General features: G+C 45.0%; 1 long non-coding RNA gene across 2 annotated transcripts; it reads left to right on the forward strand.

Moving 5' to 3' along the window:
* Positions 1–4,290: 4,290 nt before the first annotated feature.
* LOC144100071 (uncharacterized) lies at positions 4,291–13,771 on the forward strand. 2 transcript variants are annotated; one of them, XR_013307511.1, is made up of 4 exons: positions 4,291–4,401; positions 9,901–9,930; positions 11,899–11,925; positions 13,727–13,771. It is a non-coding gene; the product is annotated as an uncharacterized LOC144100071 (long non-coding RNA). The 2 variants fall into 2 exon arrangements; XR_013307512.1 differs by having other exon boundaries at positions 13,730–13,757.
* Positions 13,772–17,283: the final 3,512 nt, after the last annotated feature.

The following is a 17,283-nucleotide window of genomic DNA, read 5'->3' on the forward strand; positions in this document are numbered from 1 at the left end:
GGGCATGCAACGTTAGGGCCAGGTAACCGATGGTCGTAAAGGTAACGGATTGGATTCCAAGAAAAGGCAAGCGTAGCAGTGTGTAGCAGAAATTGAGGTAGAGAGATAAGATCAAGAAGTTTGCTTAGATAAGGCGGCCGCAGCTGGCACAGGAGACGGTTAATTGGAGAGATATGAGAGAGACGTTCGTCCTTCAGGAACGTTGTCAAGGTAATGATGACCATACAGCACAGGACCATTTTTGCAATCCAGGTCCCCGAAAACGCGGTCGCTGTGATGGAATTTGCACCCGGTGTTCTTGCGCTCCGCTGTCGAAAGTTACAGCCACTCAGGAATTGCGGTGTGCATTTTGCTATAAGTGGTCGCACAGCCGATGCCATGAGGCAACCAAAATGGAGCAAGTGCATCTGTGCCTCCTGGCTAGACGGCGAATCCTGAACTCCTAAATGCTTTGAAACCGACAAGCTTTAATTGCAAAATCATGATCATAATCTTCATAATCATCATCAGCCTGACTACAACCGCTGCAGGGCAAAAGCCTCTCCCATGTCTCTGCAATTAACCCTGTCATTTGCCAGCAGCGTTCACCATATGCCTGCCAAGTTCTTAATCTCATCCGCCCCCTTAACTTTCTGCCGCCCCTGCTACGCTTGCCTTCCATTGGAATCCACTCCGTTAACCTGAAGGACGAGCGGAATTACTTGAAGCATTAACATAGCTGTGCGTTGGCTTGGCTGCATTTTGTAGCGATAGCTACATTACGGCAGCACTTGGAGCCTTCAGCGTGGCGGCGCCGCCACGCTGTCACGTGGTTGGTCACGTGGTTCGGGACAGCTGCCGGCGGCGCGGCGACGTGGCTGATCACGTTGTCGGTCATGTGAACAAATTCCACTCGGCCAGCTGTAGCTATCGCGTCACTCCAGGTTTAACCAGAGCTAAACCACCGACATTTTTTTTTCGTGTATGAGTGCTTTAGCTCTTTTTGCTATAGCAGCATACGAAAAATCCGCAACTGGGTGCAGACAGATCCGGCCATTATGCCATGTTAAAATCGCCTTTTATAGTTTCGTAAAATTATTGATTCAAAAACGTTTTGATTTGCTCGCGAGCATTTCAGATTTTAACATCCTTCAGAAAACACTCGGTAAAACAAGCGCGTTTGGTAATATGCTCATAAACGGATGCTTTCAGATACTATAGGGCGTGTCTGCCAAGATATGCAGCACAATGGATGCACACTGAAGCTTACTGAAGGTATGAACGCATAGAGAATCCGCGCAGCGCAGGGGAGTGTAGTGCATTTAGCATAAACAAACACGGTCGCGGTAGCCGGGCTTCGATTGCGCTACCCTGTGCTTTAGAGCAGGACGACGGCGTGCGCTACACTTAAATGTCGAAGCGCGACATCAGTGCAGACCAAAAGTTTCCTTAAGCCTGTTGGAACTGCCGTAGCCATCCTCCGTCCCACGACGAAACCTTTGTTGTCGAACACACCAAACCAAGCCATAGCGGAATACTAACACAATTGTGACTGCAATTATTACACTTGTATGGCTAAAAGGGCTGGACTCTGATGTCTTACCAACCAGATAGCTTCTACTGGCTTTATATTAACTCGCAAATCTAAGCGTGAATGCTGAAATTTCATATCACTGTTGGCATGATTTTGTAATGTGCGGTCTTGAGATTTTTTTCATAGTTTTTTGTTTTGTTTTTCTTCTTACTCTCATCTTGACCAGATCATGCCCTTCACTGCATTTCTTTAAATTTATTGACCGGCTTTTTTACTTTGCTTTACTTTTCACACAGCACTTTACATTATGTTTTGATATGTACATTTGGTTGTAGTGCATTATTCTGGATAATGCTGATTGTTCTTGTGCAACTGTTGCTGCGGAGAGCGACTGCTGACGCGCCACTGTTGCTGGCACTGTCTGCGCCCTCTGAGGCCAGGGCTTAGCCAGGAGGGCATGTTCCCTCATTTTGCCTTGCCTCAAGGGCATCAATAAACATCAATAAACAAAAACAAACAAAACAGAACCTAACAGAACGTTGGCGCCACGATTTGTAAATATCCGTTCTTTATTGGGGGCAGTGAACTCATGGATGCGGAGAAAGTAATGACGCTAGAAAAAGTGTCACGTGCTGGTTGCAATGTTGCTTTATTAAAATGGCTTACGTGCCCATGGTATAAGGCAAATGGGAGTCATTCGATCCACAAAGACGAGTAATTGCATTAACCACAGAGCCTTTTGAATAATTTAGGCATGACGTGATATTACCGTAAGCCGAAGGAAATATCTATGGATGAAGAACTACAATTTACTGAAATGCAGAACACTTTTTACGCCTACACGAAATGATTTATACAAAGAAATGTGTCGCTAATACAAATCGCGCACAGTGAAATTTGACGCTCAGCTGCAGATGATATATTAAGCTAACTTGACACTGCTAAGCTCTTATGCACAGCTGTTAATAAAAAAAAACTTTTTTGACTCTTGCTAAATTAAAATTATTTGCATTAGTGAAATTGAGGGTTTTCTAGGTAAATAGTCCTATATGTATGCGTCGCACCAAAATGCAATACGTAGCGCTTCAATTTAGCCGGACACTGTCGGCAACTTTTGATGCGGAAATAAAGGCAGTTCGAAAAGAAAGACTAAAAGCTTAACACGTGTCCCATCGTGCTGGTTCCATTGGCTGTTTACTGGAGATATGCCCAAGCGTGGATTGGGAACAGTTGGGGATAACAGAAACTGGAGAATATCTTAGTAATCTGTGACTCGCTGATGATATTGCCTTGCTAAGTCACTTAGGAAATGTATTGCAAAGAATAACCGATAGCTCAGACAAGCACAGCGCAACAGTGGGTTAAAATTTAATATGCTCAAAAACAAATGGATCTTCAACAGCCTCAGAAGAGGACCACAGTTTACGATTGGTAGTGAGGCGCTGGACGTTGTAAGGGAACGATTGAAGGGCGCACTTAAGTTCCTTTTTAAGGGCATGAGCGATAGGGCAATGGGTTAATTCCCATATATGCAGAAGGTCATTCTGTACATTGACAGATCTCTGGGAGTCCTCGTAGCCCTCCTGGCGCAGTGGTGCAGCGGTTAAGCGATGCGCCACTGCACTGCGATGGCAGGTGCTCCCAGTGATGGGCCTTGTGCGACACAGGTTGCTCTTCCGAGCGACTACTGACTAATTTAACTGCCATCTGCCACGGTGGGCAGTTCGCTCACTGTGTGGTGTGCAGGTTGTGATGACGCAGCAAGGTCACGGGACCTAGGTGGCCCACCTGCCTCCTATAGGTTGCTCTCTGGGGAACACCTGTCAGAGCCATACTTGTGTTTTTCGTTCACAACACCGACAAAACCGACGCTGACAGTGCTGACACCGGTTTTTATAGTGAACGGCGCCTTTAACGCTGTCGAGTTAATATGTGTAATTAGAGCTGGTAGTGACCGCAGATCCCATTCTTGATAGTGAAATAACTAGAAGTATAAGAATCGAGTGAAGCGCATTTGGAAGGTTCTCTCAGATCTTGAATGGCAGTTTGTCAATATTCCTTGACAGAAAAGTATATAACACCTGTACCTAACCAGTAGTCGCCTTTAAGGTCAGAAACATGTAAGGTAACGAAAAGGGTTCAACCTAAATTGAGCACAACACATCCAGCTATGGAAAAAAGTGATAGGTGTAACGTTAAGAGGCACGAAGAGAGCAGAGCTTGTGGATAAAAAAACGCGGATTAATGACATCCTATTCGAGATCGAAAAGAAAAATGGCTGTGGTTTAGCTCTCGTTAAACCTGGAGTGACGCGATAGCTACAGCTGGCCGAGTGGAACTCGCTCAGTCGAATTGCGAAGTCATCCTTTCGCCGCTGCGTGTCGCTGGTCGTTCCTTCTTCATCTTCGTCCCTGGACGTGGATTCACTCTGTCCCCCTCTACACTAATTTCCCACTCGGTTTCGCCGGCGCGCCACGCCTCCGGCAGCTGCCACGTAGGAGCATATACAGGAACACTACTGCCACGGTGCAGAGGAGACACGCGCGTTTAACGGGGACTTTGGCAGCTGCAGCGCCTCGAGTGCGAGTAAGAAAGGGTAATGTACCTCTTGAAATTGAAGAAATAGCCTTTTATTTTTGTTTTTCTAGCTTTTAACTGCACATAACAGAATTGACGGGCCACGTCGCACAGAGAGACGCGCTCAAAGGTTAAAAGGGCGTCGACAATATGACTCATGCTTAAGTAAACGAAAAAAAAAATAAAACGGATGCCCGCTTAATAAAGTAGCATGCTAGTCCGAGACATCGCACACAGCTTCTAAGGCCAGAGGAGGGCGTTTGGAAGAGGCATGGCGTTCTTGTGGATTTTCGCGCTTGCCATTGTCGCTGGTAAGTGATACGTCGCTTAATATTTGAAAGATTTAGTCCTGCGAACCGCGCACCGAAACAGAGACTTGAGGAGGGCTGCGAAATTGAACAGTATTGAATAGAATCGCTTCTGGCGAAATTTCAGCATGTTTTTTAAGAGATAAAATGCTAGGTCCGCTCAAATGCCTCCGCACTATGCAAAGCAGACCGGTTGATAGAAATGAGGAAAAAACTGCAGAGAATGCTTACTATATTCGAATAAGTGAGAAAGCACGGATTTATGCTGCAGAGAAGGTGACATGAGCGGGCAGTGCCGCGGCACGGAGCGCTCGCGCTAGGCCAGCTGCGAACAAAGAACGAAACCGACAACGGACGATTTAGCTCGCAGTTGGTACCCACCGGATTAGAGCTTACGCAATAACAAATTTCGTACTTTGCTTCTTTGCTCTAGAAACGTATCCCTCGGTAACTAAATAGTTAAGGACTCTACTCAATCAGAATGTGAGGTTTAAAAATATCTTCGGTGGCTCAACCGACATCCCATGTGACATGAAAGCCAGCATCTATATATAGGCCACCAAGTACGGCGTTCTGACAGAATCTCCACAGGCCTAAATAGATTCTTTTGCTTAAATTTAATTCTTCAGAAGTCTCATTGCCATACCGCTGCGCCTGTGTTGTCACCACACGAAAATGCGCGTCTGAGTGAAGATGTTTGGATAGTTGTCTTTGTTTATAGACAATTGAAGCGACAGCATTCGCAGCTAACAGATTGATCTGCCGAAACTGTGTTGGCTGAAAACTTCAGTAGGCGATAGAAGGCTACATTTTCAGATATAGGCAGCTAAGTTGTTGAAATTGCTAGGATCCCTGTGTTTTGATAATGACCATTACCATAACGGTTTACGGGAGGAGTTGCGAATTTCCTATGCCATCCCGTGTGGCTTCTTTTCGAAGAGAGAGGGCGGTGTATTCAGTTGGAAAAACACAATAAATACAATAAACGGCGTTACTTCTGCTGGCCAGAAGCGGGAGCTTGTCATTTCTGCATTTATACGTGTCGTCGCTTATGAGCTTTTGACCTTTTCTTTTGAAAAATTTAGGTGACCAATAACTTCAAATGCACATAAAACATACAAAGTGCGCATGCAACTGTTATTTTGAGAGCTCATCTACATCAAAGCACGTAGGAAGGATTATTTCAAAACACCTTGCGTACACCCTGTGAAAAGCTACACCACACATAGTCCCCCCCCCCCCCCCCCCCCCAACATCACCAACTGTGAAATAAAGGCAGTATATATATTTGCCTCTTTCCGCCATCTTAAGCTGGACTGCAGCTTCAGTGCGCTAACGTGCATGCAACCCGGCCTGTTTGTGGTCGTAGCTTGTTGACTTATGCTGATATCGGAGCTCAGAAATGCCTGTGACGTTTATTACATGGGCAAGTAAACATGGAAGCCAGTGGTGTGTTAATCCTAAAAAGAAACTACCTTGCGTTTATGTTTGATTTCTTTAGAAGTCTTTTGAAGCCCACAAAGATGAAGGATTCTCCTAAAGTTTTATCAACGCCATCATCGTTCACATGTTCTATATTTTCCATTTGAAATGAAAATATGCTACGAGCCATAAAGCAGCCGGCTTCCTTACAAGGGGCACATGTTTACGTAGCACGGTAAAGGACATTTTCCTCCGTTCGAGGTCCGCTGCATAAAAATGGCAGTTTTGGGCACTGTGAAAATTGCTGTGTTGCAAAAAAGCTTTTCGCTGTGGGGACTAGAAAAGCAGACGTCACAGCTAATGAACGCTGGAACATACGTCGCCTTTATGTGAATCGATTTACGTGGATCTAAAACCGATTGGCTCCGATGAACTCATTAGTTATCCTGTGAAATGACGACGGCTACTTCATATCAAGCCGGTCTTGGCGTGTGGTGTATAGCAAAATGCTTGGTGGCCACTGTGGGGTGTAATAAAAACTTTCTGCACGACATTCTGGATTATTGTGCTACATGGCGGCCAGGCGAACAAAAGGCGATGACGGATGCTGGCGAGATAATTTAAAGGCTGCTGTCCTAGTGCCATCGCTCTTTCCCGCGTAAACTGCCCGCTACGTCATCCACTAGTATGCGACTATGTTCGGTTGCAACCGAGTTATCGCCCCGATCACGAACTAGAAACATGACACTGAATATGAGGGCCTTGCGCTGTGCTGAGTTCTAGAGCACATAAGGATCTTAGTCTATTATGCTCTAAACACGAGGTTAAAAGTCTTTCTTTATTTATTTGACTACATTTTAAGCAATATCTGCTTTGCTTAACACATTTGAATCTTGGAAAGCATGAAAATTCAGGACATATTAATAACGCCACTTCCACCTAAAACCAGTTTTAGATGAAATGGTAAGCGTTATTTGTAAAACGCAGCAAAATGCCTTTTCCTTCACATGTTCAGTTTCCTGCATGAAAATAAAACATGGTCTACTATTACCTCATCTCCTCATATTTCACAAAGGGGCTTGCCTTTTATTGTGAGTATGAAGTTATGTGTAAGGTGAGCGTGCCCTATACGAAAACGGCAGAGAATAACTTCATTGAAACGTTCCTGCTGTGTGCAAGACTTCCATTCACGTAAAACTGGCTTTACCAAGTTAGTTTGTTATTTACTTTGTTGCTCAAAGCGGCATTTATTGCGGCATGAATCGGGAGCCAGCAGGGTTTTGTTTTCTCTTTGAGCTATGGCCTGTTGTAATGCTGTGTATGATGTCACCAAGTAGTGAAGTGATTGAATTTCTAGACTGGCACGGACAATGAGACGGAGGAGATGTAAATGAGCGTGACAGAATGGCTGAACACTGAAGAGAAGAAGGTTTATGGTTTGGTTTATGGGGGTTTAACGTCCCAAAGCGACTCAGGCTATGACGGACGCCGTAGTGAAGGGCTGCCGAAATTTCGACCACGTGGGGTTCTTTAACGTGCACTGACATCGCATAGTACACGGGCCTCTAGAATTTCGCCTTCATAGTAATTCTGCCGCCGCGGCCGGGATAGAACCCGCGTCTTTCGGGTCAGCAGCCGAGCGCCTTAACTACTGAGCCACCGCGGATGGTCTGAAGAAGAGAAGAAGGTGAAGAGCTTGCCGCCTCAATAAAAGAGATGAGCGGATGAACCCTGTTCGTCGAACGCTCGATAGCAACCGGTCGGGAGAAGCCAACAGCCGGGGCCCATGGCCGTACCCAATGGGAGCTGCGGGGCTTCTGAGGCGGAGAGGTGGCAGAAGTCTTAGATCAGTGGGGTGGAGTCGTCATGTCGTTGTGTCCTCTGGTCGAGGCTGGCGAACGCTGCGGAGCGGGGTGCCTCTGGCAGTCAGGGGCAGAGCCAGAAGGTGCAAACCACGGCTATGCCACCGAAGGCTTGGGCGGTCGACAGGATGCGAAGCAAGGAGACCAGTATGATGAGGACCATCAGACTACATAGAATGTTACGTGGTAGCCAGCCGATGAGACGTGATGACTTATGGCGATGAGACGATTTAATGGATGCTGGCCTAGCGCCAGGACTGCTTCCAGCGTCACTGCCCGCTTCATCTTAAAGTCCGTGGAAATATGATTGATGAACACTGCAAATACTTCTTTAGTCTTTAGTGCGAAAGTCATACTTTGCGAGATGTAACCGTCTCACTTATTTTCTGTGAAGCTTGACCCTCAAAGTAACTTTGCCACAACCTAGCATAGTAACAGACCATAGTGAAATAAAATAAATATTGCCGCGGCTGGATTTCGAACCCAGGGCGGCGCGAACAGATCAGCTTCGCTGGACACTGCACGAGGGCACTATACTATCGACGCAGCCGATCACGCCTCGTGTTAAACTGCAGCACACTCTCGTGCTGTGCACTGCTCATCGTCATCTACATCAACTTCCATCTGCGGCGCAAGCAGATTAAGGTCAGCTTAACCTCGGTCACAGCTTAACCTGGCTCTAATATCATCGCGAGACATGCCGATGTAAAGAAAAACAAAACTATGAGCCAACCAGGCTATACACATGCTTTCGCACGTCTACTCGATTTGGCTACGTTAAACTATCACTTTTTCTTCCTAGCACATCGGTTTAAAACCGTCAAGTTTTCTGAAACTTCTGACTTTTATGGGTATGGTATTAGGGGTAGCGACCTCGCTTCTAATCCACCAGATTTTTCATATTATTCAAGAGAGTTTTCGGTTAAAAACCGCGAGAGGTAATCAATCAAATGTCTTCATGTTTATTGTGCTGTAGAGCGTTTATTATTTTCGTGACAAAGTGGCATAAAAAGATGAAATCATAAAAAGCGAAACTAGGCCGCCAAGTGTAGGTCAACCCAGGTTTTAAGAGTACAACTGGCATCGAGGTTGGTGGTCTCAAATGTGAAAAGAGTGCTTTTGAAAGTTCATGTTGGCATATCCACGTTGCATTCTGGTAAAAGAGCGTCGCATCGGTCAAATGGAGTCGCAGTTTTAGCAATATCAAACGCGTCAAAGCTAACTTAGGGCGCGACTAAGACCGTATCTTTTCGTTCGATATTTCGAACCACAATTCTGATTAATCTATTTCATAAACTTCGTTGGAATTTCACGCTGAAGAACTTCAAGGTTTCAATTTAAGGTTGCGCCCTATCAAAAATTAAACGGTTGATTGGTAAGTTATTAACCTTTTTATTACGTGGAAGAAGATTTTCAATGCACAATACGAGATGCTACCAGTCGGAGTATTATGCGTGAGGCAACGCGCCTGGGTGAGCCAATAAAAGAAAATCAAGCTTGACGAGCTGTATAAGACAGCTCAAAGGGAAGTTGCTGTGTTCGCGCAGGCACATCTCTGAATCACGCTAGGGGCTATTGGTAAGTTGAGGTTATGTCTACTGCGTCAGTGATTCTCGCGGTATTTCGTGATTGACAGCGTTCATCCATGTGTTGTGGGTTTCTTCTAAACGTGAACGTGCTTCTTCGTTGCAGTTATGATACAAAAAAATTGTGATATTTTTATTGTTTTTTTTGAAGCACAACTTGAAACATCAATGGAGTATGCTTGTTGTCTGCTTCACGTGAGTTTACGTGACTGACATGTACGGATTGCTTCTATATCTTTTTTCTCAGTGTGCATCCTGGTCATAGTTTCCTCATGTTTTCTCTGTGTTGTTCTGAACTGTTCGAAAATTCTGGGCACGTTTGTTTAGGTTTGTCTACTTCAGTTATGCGTTCTGTTTTATAAATACTACCCTGCTGATCTCTTAGGGTCTTCGTGGATTTTAAGCAAGCAAATAAATAAAAAAAACTATTTAGGCTTCGCATAAGAAATGTTTGAGAAGCGTACATCGTCTACATTTGCAAAGACAAATTTCATTGCCTCTTTGGTGACAGTAAATTTTACGTAAGCCGAAACAGAATGAGAACTATGCAAATAAAATTGTATTTTTGTTCTTGAAACACGCTGGAGGAAGACAGCAATCAACTGAAACATTTCATTTTTATTTCACTCTAGTGGCTACAGCAGATGAAGAGAAAGTCGGCGGTGAGTTTGCAGCTATTCCTTGGATCTCATTTCTCAGTGTTCTACTATACTTGCGGCGAAAGCAATAACCTATATTTTTCTTCGCAACATACGCAAACCTTGGTAAAATATTACAATACCAGTAATGGGACTTTTATGCCCCTCAGGTTACATCCAAATCAAAAGAAGCTATCAGCCGAGGTATAGTTCCTGGCAGAACACTAAAACACGTAACCGATGGTGTCATTTTGCAAACTGCTGATTCTAGCTGCACTTCTGTCTCGGTGGTTTGCTTCAGAGAAAATTGTACACACCCTGTTTGCTATCTTGATAGGACCTATGGCTTAGCAACTCTATGAAATTACTCCTCATACTTGAACCATTGTATCATCTGTGCAGCAACTTGGCCGACTGAAGTGAAGGGGGAGTAGGGCATGCACCTAATAATTTATTTCAGTTTAATCAAGATCGTCTGGTCAAGCTATGCTAAGAGCGTTATTTTAGATATAGCTGCACACTGAACTTCTCTTTTACACTGTAATGAAACTGTTTTTATACATGCTACGAATGGGCGATCTCACACGTCTTCAAAAGCAGCCAGCTATATTGGTAGGAACAATGAAGACAATTTTTATTGCACTAAAAGTACGGCCTAAAAGGAGGCTTTGGTTTCTTGAGCAATTTTTCCGTAAATTCAGGTTGGTTTTTATACATTGTAAATTAAAACAGAATAATAAAAACAAGCGTCTCTTTCAAGATGCCATTGCTGAAAAAAATTGATCCATTTGGCGAATAAAATTTTCCCATAATGTCGTTGTTTTTATTTAAAATTAATAAACCTTGTCATATGATTTTAAAATTTGGTTATTTTCGTGCGCATAAAGTTTAATTTTTGTTTCATTTCGACCTGATTTCTTTGCTCAGTAGTTCAAGTAGAAATTTAACGGGTGGTGTTCGATGTCTACATTGTTACTTGTTATTTGGGGTTGACGTCTACATTGTTACTTGAAAATATTATAGCTGTTGCAACGCACCATGATTTTTTGGTAGTCGTTCTAAACAACTACATAATTTTTGTTTTTGTTTCGGATGTACGAGGAGGCTCGATATTTTGGCAGATATCAATAAAATTATAAATTAAAGCGCAACCATGGTTCATGCCGATTTGTTCGGAAGCACGTTGTGAACAGCCAACGCCATGTTTTTTCTTTTAATAGCTTCCTAGTTTTCCCGATAGTCTTGTGAGAATTACAACTAACACTAGGAAACCGTGGATGTAAAGCTCCAAATATTTAGCTCGAAAGAACGCTGCTAATTGTCTCAAGACCATGCCGTTGCCAATCGATATTTCTTCACTCATTACTGGAAGTGCGCCAGCCAGTTAGGCGCCATTGTAATGGTTTATGGTTTAGGGGTGTTTAACGTCCCAAAGCGACTCAGGCTATGAGGGATGCCGTAGTGAAGGGCTCCGGAAATTTCGACCACCTGGGGCTCTTTAACGTGCGCTGACATCGCACAGCACACGGAGCTCTAGAATTTCGCCTCCATCGAAGTTCGACCGCCGCGGCCGGGATCGAACCCGCATCTTTCGGGCCGGCAGCCGAGCGCCATTACCACTCAGCCACCGCGGCGGCGCCATTGTAATGATTGAACTATTTCAACGACCTAGGCTGAGGTCGGTTCGGTCGATTTAATTCTTGCAATTCAGTGAAACACATTTATGAAGCAGGCCATGAAAGTGATACCTTTCCGAGTCGCTGACAAAAACAGCAGCGCGTAGCAGCGCGTACGCACATACAGTGTCTCAATTTCTGCTACTGAACAGAATAACTATGACATTGTTTCTTTTTGTTCATATTAGAGAGTAACTAAATTTCCGATTTTTTAAGTAATTCGTAAACATATGCGCTAACTGACCAGGCTGTTCAGTGAAAGTGAATTAAATAAATTTTGCATAATGCTTAATCTTTCTTTTTCGCTCGATGACAGCTGTGCCCGGATGCGGTGAACCTGAACGTAAGTTAAACATCAGTTTATTTTGTTTCTTTATAGAACATATGTGAGTGAGAGAAAATGGACCTCTGCTAATTCGCGAATTTGCTGGCGTTGTACCTGTTCCTAATATGAGAGAGGTGGGATAATTTATTTGTGTAGTGTTTGCGCTCTGCCTGATCTATAAAACCTTGCAGAAAGACGTATATAGCCTGTGGTAAATATTATGTACACGTAATTTATGCAGTGATATTCAGCATGCTTGAAGATCACCTTTTTTTTAAATACACCAAAGTACTAATTTAAAATGGTATAGAATGCTTCTATCTTTTTGGATGAATTCCAACGTGGATCTCACGCACGCGTATTTTATGCGCACAGGTATGCACGCCATACAAGAACTTTTGGGTCAAACTGCAGCTTCAATGCAAATTGAGAACCATGATAATTGTTTATTGGTTGTGTACTTTGTATCTATCTGAATTGCAACCTACTTATTGGTTCTCTGGCACTGCTGAAATATGGGTCTTTGATCTCTCTCCTGGCATTGATGTAGTCTACCTCGTTCATTTCTCACTTGTTTTTGTTTCTGAGAGACCGCCCTAAAATTTTATACCTACAGCGGTGCCCTTTGTTCAAGATTTTTATGATACGCAAAAATGAAACAGAGGTACTCCATTTGAAATCGCTGATTTTTAATTCAGTGCACAGACAGATACGAGCTGCAATAAGCAGGAAAAAAGTTAGGGCGAACATAATGGCTTTTAGAAATAATTCAGGAGATGGTCATAACCAGAATGTAAAGGATGCGCTACGTTGCATGAAGCAATAAATTGTTTGCTGTTCATTCCAAAATGCACGCAATTTACAGAAGGCGGAATTCTCGGACAGTGGAGAAGACGACTGTCTCGCTGTCACAGATCGCCTAGCTCTATACTCGCAACCTTTAGACTTAGACACAATTTCCTTTTGCGTCGCCGAATTGTTATACACGCTACTTAGGTACGACAGATCTGAGCTAGAAGCAGTTAGAGGTTGTGGTATTGTTAATATCAATAACGGACACTGCTTCAATATATAGGGTGTTTCTTGACTGCGGCATGTAGTACTTGCGCCAACCAGCGCCAGCGGTAATGCTGCAGAAGGTAATAGTACTGATTGTTTTTGACTCACGCTGACAATGAGTATAACAGAGGAAAGCGGCTCTTTTTTTTGCTGAGATTCTTGGATATAAGGCACTCAGGCATGGCAAGAGGAAACAACTGCTATTTCGTTTTGGCATTTCTGGGCTATTCGAGACAGTCGCCAGGCCTACCAATTTTTGCAAAAATTTATGCAGTTTTGCATCTTGCTTGAATTAATGCGATGGCAGAAAAATGCAAAATGTCTACGTTAAAAAACCATTATAGCTTTTCATATCGTATATTTCCTTTTGTTAGGAAATCAGCGCCGTAGGATTCTAGCATTTATATTTCTGAGTTTTCAGGTTCAGAGAAATTTACTTCCCGTTTATTATGGACACAAGAAGGGCCGTCTTTGGAATGTTCGTGTTCTGAAGTGTGTATTATTTTGCATGCGAATGTCAGGATCTAAGCAATTGACGCATATTTGGTGCACTTACTCCAAGGAGTCGTACACTGCTGCTTTTCGCAAACGTGTTACGGGCTGTAACTTAAACACCAGTACCAACGCGACAGATTATTTTGTTTATTGAGAAATGATCTATTTTTTTCCTGTGAACCAACTACGAATGCTTGTCATGATGCGTTACGAGCGATTCGCAAAACACAACTGATCACAAAGTATTTTTTTCTTTTTATCACAGCAGCCGCGAAGCCTAAAGACCGAAAATACGGTAAGCGCATGCCAACCATCGAGCTGAGAATTTCGCCGAGCGACAGGTAACCTTACACAAATAATATCCAGTGTTTCGTATAGACCCCGAAAACCCGACTGCACGATACCAAGCATGAGTCTGAAATAAAGCTAACTTAATCACTTCACTGGCAAAAGCTGTAATTGTTTTATTGGCTATGCGCTAGCTACAATGACCGCAGCAGAAAGCATCGAATGAAAATTAGGTTTTCAGTAGGCTCCGCTTGTGAAGCGGCAGAAGAAATTTACGCATATAACTCTTCAGCGTTTACACAATATTTGAAATATATGTATACATGTTAGTAATGATAGGGCAAAACTCAGTGGTTGTAAAATAGCGATGTAAAAACAAAACCATGAACAGGAGAGAATATGTCGAAAAGCAACACGAGGACATAGTATAATACATCATGGCTGAAAGAAATCTACCACTCTGATTGCATCTATATGGCGCCAATTAAATCCCCTGCTGCCGAGGAAGAAGAAGACGGCGATTAGTGGGCCGGCTCTCTGACACCGGTCCGTAATTTTCGGCTTTATTTTCTCACTTCGGAGGTTTTCCAGTCTTTTTGGCGTGTGTCCTCGACGTGCGACGACCTGGGGGCCCCTGGCCGCCAGCAAAAGCACGTCAAGCGACCTCCTCGGCGCTGTGCGCCGTATCAACGCCGACACGGAACATCACCGCCAGCTGAACTCCATGCTGCACTGATGGCAGCAGCGCCAGCGGCGGGTCCAGCGGCCCCTGTAGTTGCGGCTACAGACCAGGCCCTGCCAAACAAGAGACTGCGCGACGACCAAGCCAGCAACGAGCCTCTGACCGACCATCCAGACGACATGGACCAAGCATAATTTACAGTTGTATCGTACAAGAAAAAGAGAGCTACCGGTGTTTCTGTAGTTTTCAGGCCCACTGAGGAAGGAGGAAGCCTATGGAAAGCCAACCCCAACATTGTGGCTTCGGCGGTTGTAGCATCGGCTCAAGAAAAAGTCCTCAGCCATCGCATTCACAAGGATGGGAGCCTGATGGTTACAGTATCGACGCTGCCCGCCGCCAACCGTCTGCTCACGGTAACTAAGCTGGCTGGAGTGGCTGTAGAGGCCAGAGTCCCATACTCTTACATGGCAAGCTATGGCAAAATACAAGATGTACCTGTCACCTACACAGACGAAGATCTGCAGGAATATCTACGCTACCAAGGTGTCCTCTCAGCAAGGAGGCTAATCGCCTACACACCTGAGGATGGTGGAAAGATAAAAGCGATACGCCGTCGCACAGTTATATTGGAATTCGCAAAAGATGCGCCGCTACCAAAACGAGTAACGCTGGGGTTCTGTAGTTACCCTGTAACTGAATACGTCGGAGCAGCAACTCAGTACTATAAATGTCAGAGGCATGGCCACATATCAAGACACTGTAACGGCCCCGTGCGCTGCAAAGTGTGTGCTGGCCCCCACTCGCACAAAGAATGCACTTCGAGAGCGCAACCTAAATGCGCTAACTGCGGTGGCCCACACCCTGCTTCCTATGAAGGGTGTTATAAAAAGAAAGCAGCCACAGTTGCTCGCACGGCAGAGCAAACACAAGGGTAACCCCCTAAGCGCCATGAACCACCACCTAACCCCGACGTGGTTTTCACGACTACGGCAGCTCTTTCCGAGAATCAGTCAACACAGCGTGGCAGAGCAGCTGACAAGACCTACGCAGATGCGGTAAAAAAGAAGCGTGGGAAGTCCGTTGGTTCTTCTTCTTCATCAAAGCTACTGCAACGCACTACACAAGACCCGACAAACAGCGTCGCTTGCTCTGACCCTAGGGCGCCACAACATGACAAGAAGATCAGCGGCAGGCAGCAAACCGGAAGCTCTCAACAAGATGTCACATGCCTACTGATTCCGATGCTGTTTGCAGCCATCAAGGCTCTTATCCGTGCAAACCCCTCGTCAGGAAGACTCCCAGAAGTAGAAGCTGTCCTTGCAATGAAGCCGTTGGTGTCGGTCTCCTACGCTCCGCAGGGGCGTAATACCACACTTCAGTAATCATGGCTTCCACAGCGAGAACTTCACCGCAGCTGACCATCCACAACATCTTTCGTACATGCACCATTTTCCAGTGGAACGCTCGCGGGCTGCGCTCTAAACTCTCAGATTTCCGACAGCTCGTGCGAGCGTACCGCTTCCCCTTCATAGTCATCTGTGAATCACGCGTCGAGGAAACTTTCCGACTCAATGGATACTATTTCCATCATTCACAACGACCAGATAACGTCAGCAGATTGCTGATAGGCTTTCGCAAGGATATCCCGGCCTCACCGGTTGATGTCCCGCCTCACAGCGACAATGAATACGTATGCGCTGTCACAGTTATTGCCGGACAACAGTACACTCTGATTGGAGTATATTTTGAGCCAGGCACGCCATTTGATGCTTTGAGACTTGAAGACTTGATAGCAAGGACGCCCTCTCTGCATATTATTTGCGGAGACTTCAATGCTCATAATGAAATTTGGGGCAGCTCACATACATGTGCCCGAGGTGCCAAGCTTGCAAAACTTCTCTCCAAGCATTCAGTTCAGCCATTAAATGACGGCAGCATCACCTACCTCCGATGCCCGACGACTACCAGCAGCATCGACGTGACATTTGTCACAAGTTCATTCGCCCACAACTTTGGCTGGTGCACTGATTTGGAGACACGTGGAAGCGACCATTACCCAATCCTCATATCGGCTTTCCATGCGCAGAGGAACCCAAAGAAATTCCTTATAAAATCTACAGACTGGGACGCTGTAAGCAGAGGAGTTACTGCGGCAACTCGCAATGAGGAATTAGCATCGACAATTGCGTATTGCCTGAGGGCGAGTACACAACTTACAGCTAAAAATGATAACCTACCTTCAAATGATGACACATTTCAAAGGCTTTGCGCTATACGCAGGCGAGCTGAAAGGAAAGCTCTGCGCACAAAAAGCCTCGATGACCTACGTGCATGCCGACGGGCACAACGTCACATTCGACGCTACATGGATAAACTCAGTCGGCAAAAGTGGCGTGACTTTTGTTCTACGCTGGATGTGCGCAAACCAGTAGCCAATATTTGGCGGATAGTTAGAGGTATGCGCACGCCACTTCAACAACTCCACCCCTTCGCTGCACTCTCCCTTCACGAACAAAAATCTATAAAAGAAGTCTCAGAAGAATACTGCAAGCTGCTGTCGGCAGGGTCAGGGCATTCGACACTCTCCGCAGATGGTCAAACAGGCATCCCAAAGGCGGCAGTGCCAGCGTTAGACCTGCCTTTCACAATGGAAGAACTATCCACAGCTATCGCGGAGACAAACAGGCACACGTCTCCGGGTCATGATGAGGTGACCTATGACGCCATTGCAAAGCTACCCCACACCTCCCGTCTTCGACTCCTGGAGTATTACAATTCTTCCTGGACGGCTGTTGAGGTTCCCACGGAATGGGAGCTGGCGAAAATCGTGCCCGTTTTGAAACCCTGTAAGT

The sequence above is a fragment of the Amblyomma americanum genome, chromosome 8, assembly GCF_052857255.1.
Source record: "Amblyomma americanum isolate KBUSLIRL-KWMA chromosome 8, ASM5285725v1, whole genome shotgun sequence".
NCBI lineage: Eukaryota > Metazoa > Arthropoda > Arachnida > Ixodida > Ixodidae > Amblyomma > Amblyomma americanum.